Source organism: Oncorhynchus gorbuscha, linkage group LG07 (assembly GCF_021184085.1).
Source record: "Oncorhynchus gorbuscha isolate QuinsamMale2020 ecotype Even-year linkage group LG07, OgorEven_v1.0, whole genome shotgun sequence".
In the NCBI taxonomy this organism is placed as follows: domain Eukaryota; kingdom Metazoa; phylum Chordata; class Actinopteri; order Salmoniformes; family Salmonidae; genus Oncorhynchus; species Oncorhynchus gorbuscha.
The window spans coordinates 44125817-44150859 of NC_060179.1; the positions used below are offsets into that span (position 1 = coordinate 44125817).

Consider the following 25043-nt stretch of genomic DNA (forward strand, 5'->3'; position numbering starts at 1 on the left):
CTGCCATCCCTCCCGTTTCTTCTGTCCCTACTTCTCAGGAGGAACCTGGCGATTTGACAGGAGTGCCGGAGGAATATCATGATCTGCGCACGGTCTTCAGTCGGTCCCGAGCCAACTCCCTTCCTCCTCACCGGTCGTATGATTGTAGTATTGATCTCCTTCCGGGGACCACTCCTCCTCGGGGTAGACTATACTCTCTGTCGGCTCCCGAACGTAAGGCTCTCGAGGATTATTTGTCTGTGTCTCTTGACGCCGGTACCATAGTGCCTTCTTCCTCTCCGGCCGGGGCGGGGTTCTTTTTGTTAAGAAGAAGGACGGTACTCTGCGCCCCTGCGTGGATTATCGAGGGCTGAATGACATAACGGTTAAGAATCGTTATCCGCTTCCCCTTATGTCATCAGCCTTCGAGATTCTGCAGGGAGCCAGGTGCTTTACTAAGTTGGACCTTCGTAACGCTTACCATCTCGTGCGCATCAGAGAGGGGGACGAGTGGAAAACGGCGTTTAACACTCCGTTAGGGCATTTTGAGTACCGGATTCTGCCGTTTGGTCTCGCCAATGCGCCAGCTGTTTTTCAGGCATTAGTTAATGATGTTCTGAGAGAAATGCTGAACATCTTTGTTTTTGTCTATCTTGACGATATCCTGATTTTTTCTCCGTCACTCGAGATTCATGTTCAGCACGTTCGACGTGTTCTACAGCGCCTTTTAGAGAATTGTCTCTACGTAAAGGCTGAGAAGTGCTCTTTTCATGTCTCCTCCGTTACTTTTCTCGGTTCCGTTATTTCCGCTGAAGGCATTCAGATGGATTCCGCTAAGGTCCAAGCTGTCAGTGATTGGCCCGTTCCAAGGTCACGTGTCGAGTTGCAGCGCTTTTTAGGTTTCGCTAATTTCTATCGGCGTTTCATTCGTAATTTCGGTCAAGTTGCTGCCCCTCTCACAGCTCTTACTTCTGTCAAGACGTGTTTTAAGTGGTCCGGTTCCGCCCAGGGAGCTTTTGATCTTCTAAAAGAACGTTTTACGTCCGCTCCTATCCTCGTTACTCCTGACGTCACTAGACAATTCATTGTCGAGGTTGACGCTTCAGAGGTAGGCGTGGGAGCCATTCTATCCCAGCGCTTCCAGTCTGACGATAAGGTTCATCCTTGCGCTTATTTTTCTCATCGCCTGTCGCCATCTGAGCGCAACTATGATGTGGGTAACCGTGAACTGCTCGCCATCCGCTTAGCCCTAGGCGAATGGCGACAGTGGTTGGAGGGGCGACCGTTCCTTTTGTCGTTTGGACAGACCATAAGAACCTTGAGTACATCCGTTCTGCCAAACGACTTAATGCCCGTCAAGCTCGTTGGGCGTTGTTTTTCGCTCGTTTCGAGTTTGTGATTTCTTACCGTCCGGGTAGCAAGAACACCAAGCCTGATGCCTTATCCCGTCTGTTTAGTTCTTCTGTGGCTTCTACTGATCCCGAGGGGATTCTTCCTTATGGGCGTGTTGTCGGGTTAACAGTCTGGGGAATTGAAAGACAGGTTAAGCAAGCACTCACGCACACTGCGTCGCGCGCGCTTGTCCTAGTAACCTCCTTTTCGTTCCTGTTTCCACTCGTCTGGCTGTTCTTCAGTGGGCTCACTCTGCCAAGTTAGCTGGTCATCCCGGTGTTCGAGGCACTCTTGCGTCTATTCGCCAGCGCTTTTGGTGGCCGACTCAGGAGCGTGACACGCGCCGTTTCGTGGCTGCTTGTTCGGACTGCGCGCAGACTAAGTCGGGTAACTCTCCTCCTGCCGGTCGTCTCAGACCGCTCCCCATTCCTTCTCGACCATGGTCTCACATCGCCCTAGACTTCATTACCGGTCTGCCTTTGTCTGCGGGGAAGACTGTGATTCTTACGGTTGTCGATAGGTTCTCTAAGGCGGCACATTTCATTCCCCTCGCTAAACTTCCTTCCACTAAGGAGACGGCACAAATCATTATCGAGAATGTATTCAGAATTCATGGCCTCCCGTTAGACGCCGTTTCAGACAGAGGCCCGCAATTCACGTCACAGTTTTGGAGGGAGTTCTGTCGTTTGATTGGTGCGTCCGTCAGTCTCTCTTCCGGGTTTCATCCCCAGTCTAACGGTCAAGCAGAGAGGGCCAATCAGACGATTGGTCGCATACTACGCAGCCTTTCTTTCAGAAACCCTGCGTCTTGGGCAGAACAGCTCCCCTGGGCAGAATACGCTCACATTCGCTTCCTTCGTCTGCTACCGGGTTATCTCCGTTTCAGAGTAGTCTGGGTTACCAGCCTCCTCTGTTCTCATCCCAGCTTGCCGAGTCCAGCGTTCCCTCCGCTCAAGCGTTTGTCCAACGTTGTGAGCGCACCTGGAGGAGGGTGAGGTCTGCACTTTGCCGTTACAGGGCACAGACTGTGAGAGCCGCCAATAAACGCAGGATTAAGAGTCCAAGGTATTGTTGCGGCCAGAGAGTGTGGCTTTCCACTCGCAACCTTCCTCTTACGACAGCTTCTCGTAAGTTGACTCCGCGGTTCATTGGTCCGTTCCGTGTCTCCCAGGTCGTCAATCCTGTCGCTGTGCGACTGCTTCTTCCGCGACATCTTTGTCGCGTCCATCCTGTCTTCCATGTCTCCTGTGTCAAGCCCTTTCTTTGCACCCCGTTCGTCTTCCCTCCCCCTCCCGTCCTTGTCGAGAGCGCACCTATTTACAAGGTACATAAGATCATGGACATGCGTTCTCGGGGACGGGGTCACCAATACTTAGTGGATTGGGAGGGTTACGGTCCTGAGGAGAGGAGTTGGGTTCCGTCTCGGGACGTGCTGGACCGTTCACTCATTGATGATTTCCTCCGTTGCCGCCAGGATTCCTCCTCGAGTGCGCCAGGAGGCGCTCGGTGAGTGGGGGGTACTGTCATGTTTTGTCATTGATTATCATGCCTTGTCCCTGTTCTTCTCCTTCTATTCGTTTCCCTCTGCTGGTCTTATTAGGTTCTTTCCCTCTTTCTATCCCTCTCTCTCCCCCTCCCTCTCTCACTCTCCCGCTCTCTCTTCTCTCTATCGTTCCGTTCCTGCTTCCAGCTGTTCCTATTCCCCTAATCAATCATTTAGTCTTCCCACACCTGTTCCCGATCCTTTTCCCTGATTAGAGTCCCTATTTCTCTCCTTGTTATTCGTTTCTGCCCTGTCGGTTCCTTGTCTAGAATTCACCGTGCTGTGTTTGTGTATCGCCCTGTCGTGTCGTGTTTTCCTCAGATGCTGCGTGGTGAGCAGGTGTCTGAGTCTGTTTGGTTCAAGTGCCTTCCCGAGGCAACCTGCTGTTCACCTGCTGTTCAAGATCGAGTCTCCAGTTTGTCCTCGTCATTTCGAGTGAAAGTTGTGTTTTTTGATTGTATTTACTTTACTGGATTAAAGACTCTGTTTTCGCCAAGTCGCTTTTGGGTCCTCTTTCACCTGCATGACAAACAACACTTTGAGTTGGTTGTTTACAGTATGCTAGGTATACCTAATTGTGTGCAGAACAGGTGAACTTTAGGCTGTATCCTGTCTATTTGAGCATTTCAGTCACAATGTTCAGCTTGATGAGGCTAGTTTCTCTGGCGAAAAATGTCTTGAGGTCCTTTTATGAAAAGTGGCTAATCCATCACCAAGGGAAAGTTTCCTTCCCCATCTTCCCACATTGATCTGAAAATACAATCATTATTGCTCATAATGGTCCCATACTGGTTTAATAATCAATCCTACTAAGTCAATGACATCGCTTCCAATAAGTTTAACAATATGATATGATTATTATTATTATATTATTATTATTATATATTAATATGATATTTTGTAGCACATTTCGAAGCCCATTCTATTTTCATATCACTAAAGACATCAAGTGTACACATTCACAGATGTGATGAATTCACAATCTCAAAGCAAGCGAACTGCTTGAACATTGTCAACAGTTTATGCACTGATACTTTTTCAATGAACAGTGAAAGGACTAAAAGATAATACACAGTAACGACAATTATTGTTATGACTGAACAGTGAAAACTTACTGCAGTTGTCATCTATGAGTATTGTTGAGAAATAATCTAATTCACTACGCAGGAGTCAACCCAACCAAACCAGACACTCAATTTCCTTCAAATGTAATCTAATGGGAACATTCTCTGCTATAACTTTATTTGAATTGAGAAATACTTTTTCAGCACGTACATTTAGAAACTGTGGTACATTAAGAGCTGCCATATAAATTCAAATGCGGTAACAAAGAGACACAATTAGTTGGATGGAAGATTTTATCGTGGCTGCAGTATTAGTCCTGGGCAGGACTCAGATCAGTGTTTATGGAGTTGACGAAGCAAGATAATATCTTTTAGACATAATTTAGAGTTGAATGGGAAGAGGTTGCATAAGAGGTCATTGAAAATCCAATGGCCGTGCCAGTGAGGGGCAAGTGGTGTGCAAGGGTTAGTTATAGCAGATAAATGACTATCGGATCAAACCTTGATCATTATCTTCTTTTTGGACACAAAGTCGAGTAAACAGAGAGAGAGGGAGGTGGGGAGGAGGGAATGAGAAGGCTTGATGTCATTATGCAATAGCTTTAACCGTCTCACTTGCATGTCTGACTTTAATAAGGCCGAGTACAGTACACTATACACAAGGTTAATCCTGGCACTTGTCATCAAAAGTCCAAAGTTTGGTAAATAGATTCTCTCAGCAGTACGTCCCGGATGTATCCTGGCAGTACCATGAACGATAACAGTGGTGAAATCACATCACTAATCATGTTTAATTCACACAGCCATAATACAATAATGGCTGAAATGAAATGAAGGGAGTAGAAATTAAATGGCCCTCCAAGCCTGAAATAGCGCTGTCAGACAGGAGGCATGGAGAGTAATGTAATTGGGGTGCTTAGAGACAGCCAGAGCAGGGGAGGAGAGGGAAGGAGGGGCAGTTCAGCACTCTCCTGGGATTTTACATAATAGAGCTATATCCGGGTGTGGGAAGAGGAGATTATCTGTTTTTTGTCTTTCCTTTCGTCATTTGTAGCAGGTTACTCAGCTCAGATGAGAGGTAAAGGGGGCAGTGTTGGTATTGTAAGAGTTCAGCAGTGGAACTGTTGAGGAGTGGAAGAGGAAGAGAAGGCGAGATAAGGAAGGACGCCACAGTATTAGTGTATAGTCATCCACAATTCCAAACTGAGGATACCCCTTAGTGGTTAAAGAGTTCTGATGTCTACACACACCTCCATGGCTTCCATTGTGGTCACAAACTTTTGTTCCTTTGTTTACTTATGATTTGGAAATAATTTATAGCGTATATATGAATTGGAAATCATTTATAGCGTATATATACAGTGGGGAGAACAAGTATTTGATACACTGCCGATTTTGCAGGTTTTCCCATTTACAAAGCATGTAGAGGTCTGTAATTTTTATCATAGGTAAACTTCAACTGTGACAGACGGAATCTAAACCAAAAATCCAGAAAATCACATTGTATGATTTTTAAGTAATTAATTCGCTTTTTATTGCATGACATAAGTATTTGATACATCAGAAAAGCAGAACATAATATTTGGTACAGAAACCTTTGTTTGCATTTACAGAGAACATACGTTTCATGTAGTTCTTGACCAGGTTTGCACACACTGCAGCAGGGATTTTGACCCACTCCTCCATACAGACCTTCTCCAGATCTTTCAGGTTTCGGGGCTGTCGCTGGGCATTACGGACTTTCAGCTCCCTTCAAAGATGTTATATTGGCTAGGCCACTCCAGGACCTTGAGATGCTTCTTATGGAGCCACTCCTTAGTTGCCGTGGCTGTGTGTTTCGGGTCGTTGTCATGCTGGAAGAGCCAGCCACGACACATCTTCAATGCTCTTACTGAGGGAAGGGGGTTGTTGGCCAAGATCTCACGATACATGGCCCCATCCATCCTCCCCTCAATACGGTGCAGTCGTCCTGTACCCTTTGCAGAAAAGCATCCCCAAAGAATGATGTTTCCACCTCCATGCTTCACGGTTGGGATGGTGTTCTTGGGGTTGTACTCATCCTTCTTCTTCCTCTAAACATGGCGAGTGGAGTTTAGACCAAAAAGCTCTATTTTCGTCTCATCAGACCACATGACCTTCCCCCATTCCTCCTCTGGATCATCCGGATGGTCATTGGCAAACTTCAGACGGACCTGGACATGCGCTGGCTTGAGCAGGGGGACCTTTCATACACTGCAGGATTTTAATCCATTGCGGCGTAGTGTGTTACTAGTGGCTTTCTTTGAGACTTTGGTCCCAGCTCTCTTCATGTCATTGATCAGGTCCTGCCTTGTAGTTCTGGGCTGATCTCTCACCTTCCACATGATCATTGATGCCCCACGAGGTGAGATCTTGCATGGAGCCCCAGACCGAGGGTGATTGACCGTCATCTTGAACTTCTTCCATTTTCTAATAATTGCGCCAACAGTTGTTGCCTTCTCACCAAGCTGCTTGTCTATTGTCCTGTAGCCCATCCCAGCCTTGTGCAGGTTTACAATTTTTTATCTCCGATGTCCTTACACAGCTCTCTGGTCTTGGCCATTGTGGAGAGGTTGGAGTCTGTTTGATTGAGTGGGTAGACAGGTGTCTTTTATACAGGTAACGAGTTCAAACAGGTACAGTTGATACAAATGAGTGGAGAACAGGAGGGCTTCTTAAAGAAATACTAACAGGTCCGTGAGAGCCGGAATTCTTACTGGTTGGTAGGTGATCAAATACTTATGTCATGCAATAAAATGCTAATGAATTACTTAAAAATCATACAATGTGATTGTCTGGATTTTTGTTTTAGATTCCGGCACTCACAGTTAAAGTGTACCTATGATAAAAATGACATACCTCTACATGCTTTGTAAGTAGGAAAACCTGCAAAATCGGCAGTGTTTCAAATACTTGTTCTTCCCACTGTAGATATACGTGATGACGTTGAATCAACGTCAAAACTGAATGGATTTGCAAAAAGTCTGGGAATTTTAACCTTTCAATGTCATGGTTGATTTCACATTGAATTCACATTCGCTGACAACTCAAACAAATGTAATTCAAAAATAGACGTTGGAATGACATCTAAAAACTATAACAAATATTCAGAAGTCCTCCTTGTAAATGAAACTATACATCTTTTACACATCTCACTGACCAAAACCTGGTTGAATCAATGTTGTTCCCACGTCATAAAAAAATATATATATATACAGTGGGGCAAAAAAGTATTTAGTCAGCCACCAATTGTGCAAGTTCTCCCACTTAATAAGATGAGAGAGGCCTGTAATTTTCATCATAGGTACACTTCAACTATGACAGACAAAATGAGAAAAAATAAAGTATTTGGTCACCTACAAACAAGCAAGATTTCTGGCTCTCACAGACCTGTAACTTCTTCTTTAAGAGGCTCCTCTGTCCTCCACTTGTTACCTGTATTAATGGCACCTTTTTGAACTTGTTATCAGTATAAAAGACACCTGTCCACAACAACCTCAAACAGCCACACTCCAAACTTCACTATGGCCAAGACCAAAGAGCTGTCAAAGGACACCAGAAACAAAATTGTAGACCTGCACCAGGCTGGGAAGACTGAATCTGCAATAGGTAAGCAGCTTGGATTGAAGAAATCAACTGTGCGAGCAATTATTAGGAAATGGAAAACATACAAGACCACTGATAATCTCCCTCGATCTGGGGTTCCACGAACGGTGAGCAAAAATCCAATAACCACACAGGGGGACCTAGTGAATGACCTGCAGAGAGCTGGGACCAAAATAACAAAGCCTACCATCAGTAACACACTACGCCGCCAGGGACTCAAATACTGCAGTGCCAGATGTGCCCCCCTGCTTAAGCCAGTACATGTCCAGGCCTGTCTGAAGTTTGCTAGAGAGCATTTGGATGATCCAGAAGAAGATTGGGAGAATGTCATATGGTCAGATGAAACCAAAATATAACTTTTTGGTAAAAACTCAACTCGTCGTGTTTGGAGGACAAAGAATGCTGAGTTGCATCCAAAAAACACCATACCTACTGTGAAGCATGGGGGTGGAAACATCATGCTTTGCGGCTGTTTTTCTGCAAAGGGACCAGGACGACTGATCCGTGTAAAGGAAAAAATGAATGAGGCCATGTATTGTGAGATTTTGAGGTAAAAACTCCTTCCATCAGCAAGGGCATTGAAGATGAAACGTGGCTGAGTCTTTCAGCATGACAATGATCCCAAACACACCGCCCAGGCAACGAAGGAGTGACTTCGTAAGAAGCATTTCAAGGTCCTGGAGTGGCCTAGCCAGTCTCCAGATCTCAACCCCATAGAAAATCTTTGGAGGGAGTTGAAAGTCCGTGTTGCCCAGCAACAGCCCCAAAACATCACTGCTCTAGAGGAGATCTGCATGGAGGAATGGGCCAAAACACCAGCAACATTGTGTGAAAATCTTGTGAAGACTTACAGAAAATGTTTGACCTCTGTGAATGCCAACAAAGGTTATATAACAAAGTATTGAGATAAACTTTTGTTATTGACCAAATACCTATTTTCCACCATAATTTGCAAATAAATTCTTTAGAAATCCTACAATGTGATTTTCTGGATTATTTTTTCTCATTTTGTCTGTCATAGTTGAAGTGTACCTATGATGAAAATTACAGGCCTCTCTCATCTTTTTAAGTGGGAGAACTTGCACAATTGGTGGCTGACTATATACTTGTTTGCCCCACTGTTTATACACTGCTCAAAAAAATAAAGGGAACACTAAAATAACACATCCTAGATCTGAATGAATGAAATATTCTTATTAAATACTTTTTTCTTTACATAGTTGAATGTTCTGACAACAAAATCACACAAAAATGATCAATGGATATCAAATTTATCAACCCATGGAGGTCTGGATTTGGAGTCACACCACACTACAGGCTGATCCAACTTTGATGTAATGTCCTTAAAACAAGTCAAAATGAGGCTCAGTAGTGTGTGTGGCCTCCACGTGCCTGTATGATCTCCCTACAACGCCTGGGCATGCTCCCGATGAGGTGGCGGATGGTTTCAACGGGCGGGCCAGTCCATAGCATTAATGCCTTCTTCTTGCAGGAACTGCTGACACACTCCAGCCATATGAGGTCTAGCACTGTCTTGCATTAGGAGGAACCCAGGGCCAACCGCACCAGCATATGGTCTCACAAGGGATCTGAGGATCTCATCTCGGTACCTAATAGCAGTCAGGCTACCTCTGTGCCCCCCCAAAGAAATGCCACCCCACACCATGACTGACCCACCACCAAACCGGTCATGCTGGAGGATGTTGCAGGCAGCAGAACGTTCTCCACGGTGTCTCCAGACTCTGTCACGTCTGTCACGTGCTCAGTGTGAATCTGCTTTCATCTGTGAAGAGCACAGGGCGCCAGTGGCGAATTTGCCAATCTTGGTGTTCTCTGGCAAATGCCAAACGTCCTGCACGGTGTTGGGCTGTAAGCACAACCCCCACCTGTGGACGTCGGGCCCTCATACCACCCTCATGGAGTCTGTTTCTGACCGTTTGAGCAGACACATGCTCATTTGTGGCCTGCTGGAGATCATTTTGCATCCTGCTCCTCCTTGCACAAAGGCAGAGGTAGCGGTCCTCCTGCTGGGTTGTTGCCCTCCTACCGCCTCCTCCACGTCTCCTGATGTACTGGCCTGTCTCCTGGTAGCGCCTCCATGCTCAGGACACTATGCTGACAGACACAGCAAACCTAATTACCACAGCTCGCATTGATGTGCCATCCTGGATGTGCTGCACTACCTGAGCCACTTGTGTGGGTTGTAGACTCCGTCTCATGCTACCACTAGAGCGAAAGCCCCGCCAGCATTCAAAAGTGACCAAAACATCAGCCAGGAAGCATTGGAACTGAGAAGTGGTCTGTGGTCACCACCTGCAGAACCACTCATTTATTGGGGGTGTCTTGCTAATTGCCTATCATTTCCACCTGTTGTCTATCCCATTTGCACAACAGCATGTGAAATGTATTGTCAATCAGTGTTGCTTCCTAAGTGACAGTTTGATTTCACAGAAGTGTGATTGACTTGGAGTTACATTGTGTTGTTTAAGTGTTCCCTTTATTTTTTTGAGCAGTGTACATTAGATTTTTTTATGATGTGGAAACAACGATGATTCAACCAGTTTTCGGTCATTGGGTAAAAAATGTATAGTTTAATTTACAAGGAGGACTTCTAAATATTTGTTATAGTTTTTATTTTAAGGAGGACTTCCCTGTAGGAGTCTTCCGTACTGAATACAGCAGTAAGCAGTTATTGGAGCAAAAATAAAGTCAAAATAAAATGGCCACAATAGACAATTTACATCACTATTACAGTACACCTACACCTGGATGGACAAAATAATATTGATTACATGTTTATTAGAAGGGCTAAATTGTCCACCTTTCCATGTCTGTGTCAAAGGTCCTAAATGAGATTCCCTGACTATGATGGAGTGGAATAGATCCATCAGCCATAATAAATGAATAGCCCTTAGTAGAATGACAGACAGAGTTTGTGTCCCAAATGGCATCTTATTATATAGTGCACTACTTTGACAAGAGCCATAAGGGCCATGGTCAAAAGTACTAGACTATTAATGGAATAGGGTGCCATTTGGAATGTAGACAGACTGTTGACTCTGGGTAAAAGGATGACATGACACAATCAATATCATCATTATTATTATACAATGTTTATTCAAAGGAGCCTGGTGATTAATGCAAATTAGACCTGGCTGCTAAGTACAGCTGGCTGACAGGAGTGGGTATCTCTCTTTCATTCCTTGTGTTCTCCCTCTCTCATAGTCTCTGTCTTGAATCTTGTACTCTCTCTCCCCTCTTTTTCTCTCTCTCTCTTCTCCTGTCCTCTCTCTCTCTTCTCTCTCCAATGATGAGTCATGGTCACAGTGGGTCTCTGCTTAGGTGAGTGCGGGTTGGCTGTAGCACTCATTTTTTTCACTGTGGTGATATTTTCAAGTTTGACACCAGGAAGAATAACATGGCTTATATATATACACTCACACCTCTCCTTAGGACACCAAACCCCATCATGCAAAGGATGTGTGAGGTGTGGATATACCACCTGTCTTTTATTGCTGTTCTTCTTGTTTTCTTTACTCACACTTCATACTGAGGCATTGAAGCAACAATAACGTGAAGTCTAATGCAAACTAACGCAACAGCACATTGAAGAACCCTATGTCCTCTAGACCTCTAGCTAATCTACAGCATACATCTCAATGCAATGACACTAGATGACCATTAAGAAGAAGCAGTCTTTTCCTGACAACATTAAAAGATTCAATTACAGGATAGGCTGAGTTTGGGGGAAAAGAAAGAGCACCCCCAAAAAAGAGAAACTTTTTTTTTTAAATAAAGAAAAGAGAGTGAACTGGCACACAAAAAAAGTATCACTGTGCTGATGATTCAGAAGTGATAAAGGTGGGCGGGAGCCCAGTCAGGCTGTATTCAGAATCTTCTCACTCTCCTCCCCCTGAGTAATTGTCATCTCCTTTAGTATTTGACTGATCAATGTGAGAGCGTGCTCGTCTTGCAGAGCATCATCAAAGATAATAATGTCCCTGCTTGGAGTTGTTCAAGGGTAACGCAGAAATATATTTCACAAATAATAAATTGCTACTGTGTATAACTGTAATGGGTGCGTGTTGGTGGCAGGGAAGTCAGGTGCAGGAGAACGAACTTGGTATAAATGGAGTCACTTAATAAGTGCTGACAAAACTCCAAAAAACAAAATGTATAAAATTAACAAAGTGGGTACAAAACCTGTCGCACACCAACACATACTAGCACAATCACATACAATAAAACAATCTCCGACAAGGACATGAGGGGAAACAGAGGGTTAAATACACAATACGTAATTGTTGGGATTGGAACCAGGTGTGAAGGAAAAAAAAACAATGGATAATGAAAAATGGATCAGTGATGGCTAGAAGGTCGGTGACGTCGACCGCCGAACACCGCCAGACAAGGAGAGGGACCGACTTCGGTAGAAATCGTGACAATAACACTTGAATGAAAAATAAACATTTTTGTCAACTCCATCAGAGTGCTGTAAGATCTGACAAAATGGTTGTGTTTTGTTGTGGATTTTCAAATTAGTAATTTCCCATATTTGTTTTGAACTTGAATATTTTTAGAGGCAAAAATGTAATTTAATTTTCTGAACTCTGTCAGTGGCTTGTCAACTCAGTCACTGATGGAGTCAATCTTTTTTTGTCAATATTCTAATCCCTGTTCTGCAACATATGCTTAAACAATTGAAATATTTGCTGTGCTATATGCTAATTGAAATTGAAAGGCTCTTACTGATGACTCAATGTTTTTCGATTTTCTGGATACAGAAGAGAAGCAAACAGGAAATGAGGCTACCTGTTGATCTCCTTGTAAAACATAATAAATAGAGTTCAACACAGATGGAAATAACTGCCATGTTTTTTCTTAAATTCCACTTTTAGGAGAGTACTGGTACAGCTAGGATGCCATACCTGCTGCGAGGATGCAAAAACCTTCATGCTGTCCGCAAACACACACACACACACACACACACACACACACACACACACACACACACACACACACACACACACACACACACACACACACACACACACACACACACACACACACACACACACACACACACACACACACACACACACACACACACACACACACACCCTGGGTCAATACTGATTACACACTGGTTCATCAAAATCAAATCAAATGTATTTAAAGCCCTTCGTACATCAGCTGATATCTCAAAGTGCTGTACAGAAACCCAGCCTAAAACCCCAAACAGCAAGCAATGCAGGTGTAGAAGCACGGTGGCTAGGAAAAACTCCCTGGAAAGGCCAAAACCTAGGAGGAAACATAGAGGAACCAGGCTATGTGGGGTGGCCAGTCCTCTTCTGGCTGTGCCGGGTGGAGATTATAACAGAACATGGCCAAGATGTTCAAATGTTCATAAATGACCAGCATTGTCAAATAATAATAATCACAGGCAGAACAGTTGAAACTGGAGCAGCAGCACGGCCAGGTGGACAGGGGACAGCAAGGAGTCATCATGTCAGGTAGTCCTGAGGCATGGTCCTAGGGCTCAGGTCCTCCAAGAGAAAGAAAGAGAGAAAGAGAGAATTAGAGAGAGCATACTTAAATTCACACAGGACACCGGATAGGACAGGAGTGTCACAACCTGACCATAGTTTGCTTTGTATGTTTCTATGTTTTGTTTGGTCAGGGTGTGATCTGAGTGGGCATTCTATGGTGGATGTCTTGTTTGTCTGTTTCTGTGTTTGGGCCTGATATGGTTCTCAATCAGAGGCAAGTGTTAGTCATTGTCTCTGATTGGGAGCCATATTTAGGTAGCCTGTTTTGTGTTGGGTTTTGTGGGTTTTGTCTCCTGTGTCAGTGTTTGTACCACACGGGACTGTTTCGGGTTTTCACATTTCTTGTTTTGTAGTTTATTCATGTATAGTTTCATTATTAAAGAACCATGAATTATAACCACGCTGCATTTTGGTCCGCCTCTCCTTCACAGGAAGAATCCAGTTACAAGGAGAAGTACTCCAGATATAACAAACTGACCCTAGCCCACCGACACATAAACTACTGCAGCATAAAAGTGTGAATGGTGTCCCTCCACACTAAGTCACCCAGCTCAGCAACGTGGTCTATCAATACACTGGATCCACTCCATCGGCAGAGCGACATAGTCCCACAGAGCACCAAATACGTAGAATGTATGCACACATGACTGTAAGTCGCTTTGGATAAAAGCGTCTGCTAAATGGCATATATTATTATTATTATTATTATTATTAAATAATGCATGAGATATATTTAAGGCAGGCATGCATGTTGAAAACAGTCAACATCCTCACCATCCTCACCCCTTCACACACAAAAATATACAACTGTCATAAAGCATCAAAATAAACTAAACTGATATGACCTTGATGAATGTAGACCTACAGGTAACTGCCAAAATAAAGGAAACACCAACATATAACGTCAATAGGGAGTTAGGCAACCACGAGCCGCAAGAACAGCATCAATGCGCCTTGGAATAGATTCTACAAGTGACTGGAACTCTATTGGAGGGATGCGACACCATCCATAATTTGGTGTTTTATTGACTGTGGTGGAAAATCCTGTCGCAGATGTTGCTCCAGAATCTCCCATAAGTGTTCAATTGGGTTGAGATCTGTCGACTGAGACAAACACACACACAGCAGTGGAGGCTGCTGAGGGGGGGACGGTTCATAATAATGGCCAGAATGGAGTGTTTGTGCTTGATACCATTCCACCCATTACGCTTCATTCTGGCCATTATTATGAGCCATCCTCCCCTCAGCAGCCTCCACTGACACACATATACACACACACCCTTAACCCCTTATGCTCCTTTGAGACCCCTGTTTTAAAGTCACCAAGATCTCTTCTTTTAGCCATAGTCAAAATAATAGACAGCTGGGCATTTTTATGCATGACTCTAAGTATGACGGGATGTTAAAACTGCTCAATTAACTGAGGAACCAAACCTGTGTGGAGGCATCGGCTTTCAATATACTGTTATGCAGGTGAGTGAGGACCCAAAAGCGACTTAACAGAAACTGAGTTTATTAAAGTCCAAACAGAGAAAACATAATCCTCAATCCTTAACAGGAAATGTCCAAACAGGAAAAACATAAATCCTCTTTAGTTGAGGAGAGTTGCAGGGCTTGCGGCAACAGACTGCAGGTCCCTTCGGGTAGGCGCGGGCCGTAGAGGATAGAGACACCTGCTCACACGCAGTATCTGAAGACGAGGCAGAATACAACAGGACGGAACAAGGGTACAGCAAACAGCAAACAGCAAACAGCAAACAGCAAACAAGAATCCGACAAGGACAGAGGCAGAAACCGAGAGAGAAATAGGGACCTAATCAGAGGGCAAAATAGGGGACAGGTGTGAGAGAGTAAACGAGGTCGTTAGGAGAATGAGGAACAACTGGGAGCAGGAACGGAACGATAGAGAGAGAGAGGGATAGAGAGAGAGAAAGAAACCTAATAAGACCAGCAGGGGGAAACGAAGAGAAGAGAAAGCACAGGGACAAGACATGACAATACAATACATGACATATACTTTGTATCCCTCGTTTACTCAACTGATACCTTCAGTTTGGCAGTTGCCTGTATCTGTTATAATGATGTTGTAGTTAGTCTTGAAATTAGGCCATTGAGAGGACATAGAGGCAAGAGGTTGTTACTATAAGTTGGTACTGTAATGTGGATTGGACAGTCAGTGTGTAGCAATGTGAGTGCTCCGACAGTAACACTCTGTTTACAGTTCTGTCATTTACCCCACCAAAAATGATCCAATTATTTTTTTAAATGATCAGAAACAATTATGTATACAGCCGTGGCCAAAAGCTTTGAGAATGACACAACATTTTTGTCAGATGTTACTATGGAATACTGAAGTATAATTACGAGCATTTCACAACTGTCAAATGCATTTATTGACAATTACATGAATGATGCAAAAGAGTCAATATTTGCAGTGTTGACCCTTATTTTTCAAGACCTCTGCAATCCGCCCTGGCATGCTGTCAATTAACTTCTGGGCCACATCCTGACTGATGGCAGCCCATTCTTGCATGGTCAATGCTTGGAGTTTGTCAGAATTTGGATTTGGGTTTGTTTTTTTGTGTTTTTTTTTGTTTGTCCACCTGCCTCTTGAGGATTGAACACAAATTCTCAATGGGATTAAGGTCTGGAGAGTTTCCTGGCCATGGACCCAAAATATCAATGTTTTGTTCCCCGAGCCACTTAGTTATCACTTTTGCCTTATGTCAAGGTATTCCATCATGCTGGAAAAGGCATTGTTCATCAACAAACTGTTCCTGGATGGTTGGGAGAAGTTGCACTAGGAAGTGTTGGTATGATTCTTGAGTCATGGCTGTGTTCTTAGGCAAAATTGTGAGCCCACTCCCTTGGCTGAGAAGCAACCCCACACATGAATGGTCTCAGGAAGCTTTACAGTTGGCATGGCACAGGACTTATTGTAGCGCTCACCTTGTCTTCTCCGGACAAGCTTTTTTCCGGATGCCCCAAACAATCAGAAAGGGGATTCATCAGAGAAAAGGACTTTTCCAATCCCTGTACCTTTTGCAGATTGTCAGTCTGTCCCTGATGTTTTTCCTGGAGAGAAGTGGCTTCTTTGCTGCCCTTCTTGACACAAGGCCATCCTCCAAAAGTCTTAGCCTCACTGTGCGTGCAGATGCACTCACACCTGCCTGCTGCCATTCCTGAGCAAGCTCTGTACTGGTGGTGCCCCGATCCCGCAGCTGAATCAACTTTAGGAGACGGTCCTGGCATTTGCTGGACTTTCTTGGGTGCCCTGAAACCTTCTTCACAACAATTGAACCGCTCTCCTTGAAGTTCTTGATGATCCGATAAATGGTTGATTTAGATGCAATCTTATCGGCAGCAATATATTTTCCTGTGAAGCCCTTTTTGTGCAAAGCAATGATGATGGCACGTGTTTCCTTGCAGGTAACCATGGTTGACAGAGGAAGAACAATGATTCCAAGCACCACCCTCCTTTTGAAGCTTCCAGTCTGTTATTCGAACTCAATCAGCATGACAGAGTGATCTCCAGCCTTGTGCTCATCAACACTCACACCTGTGTTAACGAGAGAATTACTGACATGATGTCAGCTGGTCCTTTTGTGGCAGGGCTGAAATGCAGTAGAAATGTTTGGGGTGGGGATTCAGTTCATTTGTATGGCAAAGAGGGACATTGCAATGAATTGCAATTAATCTGATCACTCTTTATAACATTCTGGAGTATATGTAAGTTGCCATCATACAAACTGAGGCAGAAGACTTGTGAAAATTAATATTTGTGTCATTCTCAAAACATTTGGCCATGACTGTACACTACTACACTGTTCTGGGCATTTTAATGATGCATATATACATAAAGTTGCTGTCCACTGACTGTGCTGTGCTGTGGGAGGAAGGGAGAGAGAGAGGGGGAGGGAGGGAAGTGAGGAAACCACATCGTGGCTGCAAATGGCAGCTTCTGTGACACAACAGAAGAGGGGGAGTGAGAGAAGAGGCAGGGAGCGAGTGAGTGAGCAAGAAACAGTGAGAGAGTGAGAGAAAAAGAGAGAGAACTGCAGCCAGGAGAACTAGATCAGATTGCAAAGATTGATAGAGGGGCTGTTCAGCTAATAAGCAGAGTTAATTTTCTCTCTTTAATTCTCCAGTTTTATGGGAAATGTGACGAGGGACTTAAATGTGTCTAAAGATTGTGACTGAATAGAAGTGCTGAAGGAGTTCATAAGATGGGGATACAAAACCTTTTTTCCACATTTGGAAGTTCTCAGATACCTTTTTTACGCCCAGCAGCAGAGGACAAACTGAGGACGGAGTGATTCAGTCAGAAAAAGAAAAGTCACCAGTTTTTCATCGTTTTTGTCTTTGTGGGGACCGACTGACACCTGGTGCATTTATTGTATGTCGGGGAAACTCCCTGACTGAAACCAACAGAGGAAGGATAGAAAACAGAAATAGAGATCAACAATGAAGAAATTCAAAGGGTTTCTGTGCCTGTGGCTCAAAAGGATGGAGTGGTTCTACCCTTAGGAATCACAGAGAGAGAGAGACCAGCTCTGGTGGCTTAAACTCAGAGGGAAGAATGATGCTTCAGTTTGGCTAGCTGGTATATGAACTAGGAGGATACTGTATTTCAGCTCTAAAGTGGGGGAAGAAAAGACCAGGTGGATAATATAAGGTAAGAAAGGAACTAATCAAACTTTCACATCAAGTTTGATGCTGCTCTTTTAACAAATCCTTTTCCTCATCATTGCTGTAATATTGTTTGGAACAGCAATAACGTTGTTGGATTTAGTGTAATTGTAAATACAATGTCCCTTATCTTCTCCAATCTAAGTTCATATAGTACAGGTATGTTGCTCTGTAAGAGAGAAGGCAACTCTTCGAGTCGATATAGTGACGCTTTCCTCATTAACATCACAGAATATGAGTTGTGTACATGATCCTCCTGACACTTGCATACAGTATCACGTCACACCTTCAGCTGGTATGAGATAGGACTGTAATGATGCTTAGCTTATACCTGTTCCAGATAGTACTACATAAAAAAATATGTTGCGGTCTCAAACATGATACACATTCTAACGCTGATAATTATAAGTAAATGTCTAAGTCCACTGACTATACGTAATTCTCTGAGGTAAATCCATTAACAGAACATAATGACAGTAGTTTTTAGCATGATTCGCACTTCAGATTTTCTGAACGGATAAAAGTAGATACAGTTGACGTCGGAAGTTTACATACACTTATGTTGGAGTCATTATAACTCGTTTTTCAACCACTCCACAAATTTCTTGTCAAACAAACTATAGTTTTGGAAAGTCGGTTAGGAAATCTTCTTTGTGCATGACACAAGTAATTTTTCCAACAATTGTTTACAGACAGATTATTTCACTTAAAATGTATTGTATCACAATTCTAGTGGGTCAGAAGTTTACATACACCAAGTTGACTGTGCCTTTAAACAGCTTGCAAAATTCTGTCAATGGCTTTAGAAGCTTCTGATAACTTTAGTCAATTGGAGGTGTACCTGTGGATGCATTTCAAGGCCTACCTTCAAACTCAGTGCCTCTTGGCTTGACATCATGGGACAATCAAAGGAAATCAGCCAAGACCTCAGAAAAAAAATTGTAGACCTCCACAAGTCTGGTTCATCCTTGGGAGCAATTTCCAAATGCCTGAAAGTACTACATTCGTCTGTACAAACAATAGTATGCAAGTATAAACACCATGGGACCCCGCAGCCGTCAAACCGATCAGGAAGGAGATGCGTTCTGTCTCCTAGAGATGAACGTACCTTGGTGCAAAAAGGGCAAATCAATCCCAGAACAACAGCAAAGGACCTTGTTAAGATGCTGGAGGAAACATGTACAAAAGTATCTATATCCACAGTAAAACGAGTCCTATATCGACATAACCTGAAAGGCCGCTCAGCAAGGAAGAAGCCACTGCTCCAAAACCGCATAAAAAAGCCAGACTACGGTTTGCAACTGCGCATTGGAATAAAGATCATACTTTTTGGAGAAATGTCCTCTCGTCTGATGAAACAAAAATAGAACTGTTTGGCCATAATGACCATCGTTATGTTTGGAGAAAATAAGGGGGAGGCTTGCAAGCCGAGGAACACCATCCCAACCGTGAAGCACGGAGGTGAGCGTATCATGTTGTGGGGGTGCTTTGCTGCAGGAGGGACTGGTGCAATTCACAAAATAACATTTGTGGGCAGAACTGAAAAAGCGTGTGCGAGCAAGGAGACCTACAAACCTAACTCAGTTACACCAGCTCTGTCAGGAGGAATGGGCCAAAATGCATCCAACTTATTGTGGGAAGCTTGTGGAAGGCTACCCGAAACAATTGACCCAAGTTAAACAATGTAAAGGCAATGCTACCAAATACTAATTGAGTGTATGTAAACGTCTGACCCACTGGGAATGTGATGAAAGAAATAAAAGCTGAAATAAATAATTATCTGCTATTATTATTCTGACATTTCACATTCTTAAAATAAAATGGTGTTCCTAACTGACCTAAGACAGGACAATAGGTGACAGGAATTCTGAAAAACTGAGTTTTGATGTATTTGGCTAAGGTGTATGTAAACTTCCGACTTCAATTGTATACTTGAATATTAAACTGAATATAAGACAGACATTTGTATAATTACGAAAATGAAAGCAGTTCATTTTGGATAATGCATACATTGTACCCTTGATAATGTATAGAGCTTTGTCCAGCTGACAGCTGTCATGAATTAAATCCATAGGAATGCTGTATGATCTGAGTGCATCTCCCAAAAGTACTGTACTCAAGATACAACTAAAGAGTTTAAAATACCAAGAGGATTCAAGTTGATGTACAGTCGTGCTCTGTTTCCCAGATGGATAAATGACCACATCCTGCCTGCCTGTTATCTCAATAGCACACCAGCACACCACAAACATTATCTTCATGTTGCATTCATACATGACGCCATTAAAATGTATTAAAAGAATGAAGTCATTATACATACTTGATGAGATATTAAAAACACATTTTAAATGGCACTTAAAATGCAGAATACTTCAGGACATTTCAGAGTTCTATTATTTCTCCTGACCTGCGCAGCATGTTGCACTAAGTGCAATACAGATGTACATCTATATGAGAGAAGATGCACAATAAAGTGTATATTTTAAAAAGTACTCAGTGGTTCTCTGTGAGTAGAACAGTAAGTAAAGTACTACGTGCAAGTGCCCCCTAGTGGGATTGACCTGTCATCACTTAATTGATCAAGAGGTGGATAAAAAAACAGACCACAGGAGATATTCAGCCAGCTTGTCTTGTCCAGTAATACATAAATAGAAGAGACGGTGGAGGATCATTACATCAAATTAAACAGTGACAAAAAGAACACAGATCTGCCCTGAAGCAATGAATGACAATGATACAAAATGCACAAACACAAACATGCAAATGCTCACACAAACACACGCACGCTTATCTCTTTGGTTCCAGCTGAACAGTAACTTCAGATGGCGTCTGAAACACAAAATATTATGTAACTGCCCATGGCAGATACTGTACAGTACTGTACCACGGTTAAGATGTGAGCTACTCTATAGCAAAGTACCTGTAGGTCACTTGAGACTACACTAGTGAAGAGGGTGTATAGGAAAATACACTGACATCTGAACCTGATCTCTTCCTCGACAATGGATGTGGGTAGTGGCCTCGATCGCAGTCGCCGGTTCAATTTCCTACCTCCTTGAGATGGAGTGCCCCCCTTTCCCCTAGGCCTAAACTTCTTAGGATCATTCAAAGCAATACACCTTACCTGCACCCTCAATTCACCTCCATACTCGGCGTGTGTGTGTGTGCTCCTGGAAGCAACTGTACTAAAGTTATATGTGAGTAATAACCACATCATGCGTTCTATATAGACGCCCTCATGAGTTCTATAATTTGGTTGTTTTTTCAGACGCAACAAAGTCATTCAGAAGTCAAGTTATTTTAAAGTGAAAGGAATGACAATGAAAAACTTACCGTAAATAGAAATGCAGCAAAATGGTGTCACACAAGGTGTGACTTCCGTCACGTGTCGTGGTATTTTTGGCATTGCCTCTGCAGACCTGTCATTTCTCACTCACACACACGGTCATACCCCCCCATACAAACAGAAACATAAGGGAACCTCACTCACACACACGGTCATACCCCCCCACACAAACAGAAACATAAGGGAACCTCACTCACACACACGGTCATACCCCCCACACAAACAGAAACATAAGGGAACCTCACTCACACACACGGTCATACCCCCCACACAAACAGAAACATAAGGGAACCTCACTCACACACATCGTCATACCCCCCACACAAACAGAAACATAAGGGAACCTTACTCACACACATCGTCATACCCCCCACACAAACAGAAACATAAGGGAACCTCACTCACACACATCGTCATACCCCCCACACAAACAGAAACATAAGGGAACCTCACTCACACACATCGTCATACCCCCCACACAAACAGAAACATAAGGGAACCTCACTCACACACACCGTCATACCCCCCACACAAACAGAAACATAAGGGAACCTCACTCACACACACCGTCATACCCCCCACACAAACAGGAACATAAGGGAACCTCACTCACACACACCGTCATACCCCCCACACAAACAGGAACATAAGGGAACCTCACTCACACACATCGTCATACCCCCCACACAAACAGAAACATAAAGGAACCTCACTCACACACATTGTCATACCCCCCACACAAACAGAAACATAAGGGAACCTCACTCACACACACCGTCATACCCCCTACACAAACAGAAACATAAGGGAATCTCACTCACACACACCGTCTTACCCCCCACACAAACAGAAACATAAGGGAACCTCACTCACACACACCGTCATAGCCCCCCACACAAACAGAAACATAAGGGAATCTCACTCACACACACCGTCATACCCCCCACTCAAACAGAATCATAAGGGAACCTCACTCACACACACCGTCATACCCCCGACACAAACAGAAACATAAGGGAATCTCACTCACACCCCCCCACACAAACAGAAACATAAGGGAATCTCACTCACACACACCGTCATACCCCCCACACAAACAGAAACATAAGGGAATCTCACTCACACCCCCCACACAAACAGAAACATAAGGGAATCTCACTCACACACACCGTCATACCCCCCACACAAACAGAAACATGAGGGAACCTCACTCACACACACCGTCATAACCCCCCACACAAACAGAAACATAAGGGAATCTCACTCACACACACCGTCATACCCCCCACACAAACAGAATCATAAGGGAACCTCACTCACACACATCGTCATACCCCCCACACAAACAGAAACATAAGGGAGTCTCACTCACACACACCGTCATACCCCCCACACAAACAGAAACATAAGGGAATCTACTGAATTTTAACGTCAAAATCTCAATAAAAGCTATAACACATAAATATGCGACAAATAGGGCTAAAGTCATAACTAATAGTTTGTCTACTCATGCATGTGTTCCATTTCCAACATAAGACAAGGGGATTGGTGACAATATACTTCATAGGCCTAATCTACTCTATTCTCAGCTGTGTTATAAAGACGTCACAAAAACTGTCGATTCTGAAAAACCTTGGCATTTTAACAAGGCATACATTCTCTGATATTTCTGAGCGAGTTCCAAATCAAAGTCCATTGCCTGACAACCTATTCATGCAGCACGTTGCTAAATGCTTTCTTTAGCAGAGACCTGGAGGCACTTTATCTAATGACTTGAAACACACCCAGGCAGTTTTACTTTCATTTGAACAATTCATGTGTTACCTGATATACTACTACAGTATGATATGGGCGTTGGTAGTCTAAAGGGGATAAGGCCAGCCTGGTCGTGCATGTACTTCAAAAGATGACACAGGGTAAAAACATACTGAAATGCTGAAACCATCTGTATACGATGCATTTTTTTGTGATATTTGTGATTGGTTCAAGTGATTTACAGTGCATTCGGAAAGTATTCAGACCTCTTGCCTTTTTCCACATTTTGTTACGTAAATAGCCTAATTAAAAAAAAATATATAAAAATAATTCCTCATCAATCTACACACAATACCCCATTATGACAAAGCGAAAAAAGGGATTTAGCATTTTTTGCAAATGTATTAAAAATAAAAAACAGAAATACCTTATTTACGTAAGTATTCAGACCCTTTGCTATGAGACTCGAAATTGTGCTCAGGTGCGTCCTGTTTCCATTGATCATCCTTGAGAGGTTTCCACGGCTTGATCCGAGTCCACCTGTGGTAAATTCAATTGATTGGACATGATTTGGAAAGGCACACACCTGTCTACATCAGGTCTTACAGTTGACAGTGCATGTCAGAGCAAAAACCAAACCATGAGGTCGAATGGAATTGTCCGTAGAGCTCCGGGACAGGATAGTGTCGAGGCAAAAACATTTCTGCAGCATTGAAAGTCCCCAAGAACACAGTGGCATAAATCATTTGTAAATGGAAGAAGTTTGAAACCACCAAGGCTTTGCTTTTCCATTATGGGGGTATTGTGTGTAGTTTTAGAATAAGGCTGTAAGATAATGTGGGAAAAGTCAAGGGGTCTGAATATTTTTCGAATGCACTGTATGGTATTTCTGCAGTAACACTAGTGGGGACGTGTGAGACATTATCAGGGGACAATTAAATCCTTTGGAATAGGACATGGCTGTCATAATATATTATAGCAACTGAGAAAGGGCTCTGTTGGACGTGGCTGTAGAGCACAGCAGATTACTGTGTGTTCATAGTGAATGGAATGAGGCTGTGAGGCTGTGGTAGAGAGAGGGAAGGACCAGAGGTATTTGACAGAGCACGTCAGTGGGCGGTTGTACACCATCAGTCAAGCCTTCCGAGTGTTGATCAGTGGGAGAGCATTTCCATCTAAAAGGACCCATGAGCAACAACATGTGAAGTTTATAGGAGCATGCCAAATTGGATATCAAATGAAAGCTAAGGGTCTATATTTATTTTAAATGAAGGCATACATATATTATTAAACCATTTTCCATCCCAAGAATTAGGCTTTGATTTCTGGCCAAACAGATGGAAAATGGGTCTTAAACATCTACCAGAAAAAGTCTTAAAAGTTATTAGAAATACATCAAAACACAATAATGTTGAAGTAAAGACCTCTGTCAACTAATATCAACACTTATACTTTGTTTTGGATAAATTATTTGCCTTCTGTAAGTTGAAGAAACATTGCCTTGTGACTTGTAATTCTGTTACCAAAAACCCATGTCTTTAATACGTTTCAGGATTCCTCACCCTCGTGAGGGACAGTACTGAAAGATCACAGAAGCAACAAGTAATGTTACACCTACCAGTTAGTTATAGTGTATTAATTGGTAACGTAATTACAGAAACCTCTGTAACAGAATTACTGCAATCGAATAGGCTACAATGGGAAATCATAGTAGCCACAAAACACAGGTGGGTCACTTGCTACTGTCCTCCCTTCCACTTGCATACTGTTATGTTCAGCTCATAAGACTTTAAAAAAATATTTCTGTTGTCTGTTAGTGAAAGCAAGACTGTGAAGACAGTCTGGACAACCCCTCCCTCTCCCTCTCGCTCTCTCTCTCTGCTGCTCTCTCTCTCTCTCCAGTTAATGTCACCTTTCCCGTTTCTTACTGATACCTACCATGACATCTACCACCTACCCTCTTTACTGTAACAAGCATCCTCAACCACTGAGCACCGACCAACATCAGACGTTCATGGATGTTGAAAAGTAGTTGAAATTTGGTCAGTCACGCCCTGGTAGAACCAGATTTGTGTCAATCGTAGACATCTACTCTATGTTTC

The 25043-nt window shown here is 43.3% G+C and overlaps 1 protein-coding gene across 1 annotated transcript in view; it reads left to right on the plus strand.

The window, feature by feature from the left end:
* Window positions 1–17125: 17125 nt before the first annotated feature.
* Window positions 17126–25043, plus strand: part of LOC124039220 (ATP-sensitive inward rectifier potassium channel 12-like) — a 32051-nt gene continuing 24133 nt past the window's right edge. Inside the window, exon 1 of the mRNA XM_046355123.1 lies at window positions 17126–17826. The gene's annotated coding sequence lies outside the window, so the exon portion shown is untranslated. The remainder of the gene's footprint in view (window positions 17827–25043) is intronic.